The sequence below is a fragment of the Otolemur garnettii genome, unplaced genomic scaffold, assembly GCF_000181295.1.
Source record: "Otolemur garnettii isolate 467f Iridium unplaced genomic scaffold, OtoGar3 scaffold00132, whole genome shotgun sequence".
Lineage (NCBI taxonomy): Eukaryota > Metazoa > Chordata > Mammalia > Primates > Galagidae > Otolemur > Otolemur garnettii.
Window position 1 is genome coordinate 1,400,163 of NW_003852527.1, and position 4,092 is coordinate 1,404,254.

A 4,092-nucleotide genomic window follows, 5' to 3' on the forward strand; every position below is an offset into this window, starting at 1 on the left:
GAACAGCATTTATACATTTAGAGGGCTAAGAAACAAAGGTGAAAAACTGGTACCTAGAGTAGGGAAACAAGTTTTTACTCTGGAGACTCAGCTTATAAGGAGGCAAACCGAATCTGTCCCTTCTTAAAGGTGAACAAAATCCTTTGTTAACTTTGAGATCTCAGGCAATTGTGAATCACCCTAAAGGAGTAAGGGGTTAAGACTTGATCTCCCAGTGTGTGCAGGAGTTGTGAAGTACACAAGGGTTTTTGTGTTTTACCTTCTACTCCAGTTATAGAGATAAGAAGGGAAACAGGGGTCCTGAAAATTCAGGAAGAGCAGAGCAAATAACCAGTATCTACTCAATTAATTTACCTATTCCAGAGATAGAGTTACCTACGGCTCAGCCATCCCTCCATGAAAAAGTTGAGCTTGTTCTGAAGTAATAATCTGTCAGTTAGACTGAAGATGTCCATGCAGATCTGTGGGTATGGAGGGAGCCTGCCAGATTCGGAAGACAAGCGCTGCCTCCCATCTTAAGGAAAGAGCATTCTTGATACCAGTGCCCTTCTTTTCTGCAGTGGAGCAAGGCCCTGGTGCTGTCCGGTTCCTGGGCCATTCTGTACTCCTCACCCAATTGGTGGTGACTGAAATAGGATGCAGTTCTAGTAGAAGGTCCTAGTCCTGATGACTTGTTGCCTAAGCCTTTAAGGCAGCAGTTCTCAACATGTGGGTCATGACCCACAGAAACTATATTAAAGGGTCATGGCATTAGGAAGGTTGAGAACCACTGCTTTAAGGTATTCTCCCTATCGCTGAAAAGTTTCCCTTACAACAAAGCTTTTCAATTATTTGAAAAACTTCTTTCTGCTCTCAGGTCCATTGCTGACCTCAGCTTTTCCTTTTCTCTTTCATCCCTTCATCTCGGTCTTTTCCCAGGGGAAATATGGAATTTAAGAATCCTTTTCAACTTTTTGGAATTAAAGCCAAATATCCGGAGTAGACTGGGAGATGAAGTACACTGCCAAGATGGATTGTGTCTTCCTCATATCAGGATCTAGTAAGGAGGCAAAAGCCATAGTCATGGAAAAGGAAAAAGGCTGGATTTTTCATCTTAGCTTAGAATGATTGATAATGCCTTGAGCCCTTGAAATCTCCCAGATGGGGAGCTGGTGTCTGGCAAAAGGAGAGGATAGCTAGGCTAGAGCAATAGAGATGGAGACAAACGAAGAGGAGAGAAACCGGGAACCAAAAGAACAAGTGAGAGCAGGGAGAGAGCTAAGTAACAAGACACAGCCAGAGTGACCCACAGAGTCTAGCAAGCCCAGAGAAAGCTGGAAAGTGGGAATTGCAGACCCATCCCTGGGCATCAGTGATAGAAGGTTGAGGAGCAGGATAGTATTGTGGCCAGGAGATGGGTTCTTAGGCCAAAATTTTGGTGCAAATGTTTGGAATGGGGATGCCAATGAGTCCCAAAATTCTGACCAAAAGTTGTCTATAATGGCAACAGGAGAAAGAAATGGAGAAGAACTTTAGGAACAGTCACACATGGAGATGATAACACTGAGAGCCCGAGGGAGACATCCCCCAACACAGGGTTTTGAGGTACTGACAGATCATCAGGTGTCCCCAACTCTGAGTCAGACCTGAAACACAAAATATAAGGTGCTAGCCTAAGGTGACCAGATTTTAACATTGGTAAAGCGGGACACTATGGGGGGGGGGGGGGGGCGGGGCCTGCAACAATGCAAACTTTGATAAGCAGTTCTCGATAATCAGTTCTCAACAATTACTTGTTATTATTAAAGTTTAACATTATAAAATTAACAAAAATAAATAAAATGCATATCCTGGCAAAATAGCCACATGGCAGCCAAAAACCGTATATTCCCTTCCCATTCTCCCGTGTTCCTTAGCTTATTGTGCATTCTTTCTAAAAATCAGGGCTTTTTCAAAACACCGGGGGAAGTGGGACAAATTGTTAAAAATTGGGACTGTCCCACCAAAAGCAGGACGTCTGATCACCTTATGCTAGCCATAAGGTGGGCAACTCTGCCACCTGGTGGGCCGACCTGAAGTCCGAGGGGCTTCCCCAAAATCAAGCATCCCTGGGTCTGGGAAGCCCAGGAAGCGGTGGCTGGAAAAGTCCTTCCCAGGGAGGAAGCATCCTCCCCTCTGAGAGGGGCAGACTGGCACCAGAGTTTCAACCATGAAGCTGCTGACTCTTTTTCAAGTGTATGACTATTTCCAAAGCCCTGGAGACTTACTGAGTTCCAAATGGGCACCGAAGGTAAAGTCCTAGGAGCTGCTCAGCAGAGGAGGGAGCAATCTCAAGAGAGAAGCAGAGAAGCGAGCTCCTAGTGTGGAGGTGGAGAAGTGACTCAGTTTACCAATGTGCGGGCCACCGAATGTGAGAGTGGGAAGCTCAGTAGGTGCTCTGCACTGGACAAGAAAGGAATTTCTCTAGACCAAGATCAAGATATAAAAGTATAAAGTTTATTTTGCCTTCTTAGCAGAAGTGAGAGAGGGAAGGGGAGGGGGAGAGGGAGGAGAGCTGGGAGATGGTGCGGCATCCTGTGGTTTGTGAAAACAGAAATCAGCAGGTTGCCTGCCTGCAAGAGAAAGAGAAAGGAAGCAGGTGGAAAGTGAGACCAAGGTTTACCCTTATGGAAAATCTATGAATTAATAACCTCCTTACCATTTCGCTATAAAGACTGACCATCAACACAAGAATGAAGGAAGTAAAATAGCCTAGGAGATGTTTCAGATGACGAAAGTTTGGCCAAGCGAGGACTCTTGTCACTGTGCACAGAGAATATGCTATGGAAACAAGGAGCACATGCAACCATGTCCAGAGTTTCTCACCTGTCAGCAAGAGTCCCACAGAATGAGTGAGCAAAGCTGACTGCGCTCTGCTCAGGAGAGGAGTTTGCTCTCCTCACCTCTCCTAGCCAAGGGAAAGACCTCTCTCACCCAGCCTCGATCGCCCACTGCCCTTGCCCACTGCAGCCCTTTCTGCCACCATCATTCCCTGACAAGCTTGTTCTCAGGGCCTTGCACTTACTGGCCCTCTGCCTGGAACCTCCTCCCTCAGAGTTTGCAAGTCCTATTATTCAGCCCTTTGCTGAACTGTCAGCTCCTCACAAAGGCCTTTCTCCCACCCAGCTTGAGCCCCCCCCTCCTAACACCACCTACACCCCCACCCTGCTTTATTGTTGCTTTACAACCCTGATCAATCCCACAATTATCTTGTTTATTTAAAAGCTTATTTCCTACCTCCCTGACTAGAATGGACTCCCCCAGAGCAGAGACTTGTGTCTTTCATCACCCCATCCCCTGCCTCTGTTTTTTCCCTAAATGCTATGAGGTCAAGGGGGAAAGGATGAATGTGGAGATGGATGGGAAGAAAGATGGGTGAAAGGAAAGGATAGAACAGACAATGAACCAAGGTTCTCTTCAAGAGAAAAGTATAGAGGCTTCAAGAGCCTTCTTCCTCCACAAATACTCTTTCCCATCTAAACATTAAATCGCCAGCTTCCCTGAACTCTGCACCTCCCTCAATACACTCCTCTCTTCCCTTCCCTTCACAGCCACGCTGTTACAGCCTCCACTGACAAAACATCTCTTCACTTTTTCCTACACTTGTCTATTTGAATAATTTGACTATAAAAGTACTAAGTGCTAACTATTAACAATTGAGTGTGTATCCAAGATCTTATTTTGTTTATGCCTACATAAATACAAATCCACAGAGCTGATTTTTTTTTGAGGAACAGGCTATGTGTATTATGATAAAACACTTTTATAATATTTCACAGAGTGTGGAGATTCTCTTCTGAGACCAAATAAACAGACTTATGCCTTTCTTTTTAATAGCTGCATAATATTCCATAGCATGGATGTACTATATTTTATTCAACCCTCTTGGTGGACATTCAGGTTGCCTCCAGATTTCCACTGTTAGAACCATATTGCAATAAACCCACTCCTGCATGTGTCTACATATCCTCACTCTGTTATTTATGTTGCACAGATTCCCTGTTCAGCTTTAAACCTGCTACAGTAAATTTTCCTCCCCCCTCCCAACTCCAGTCACGCTGCTATGGCAGATGT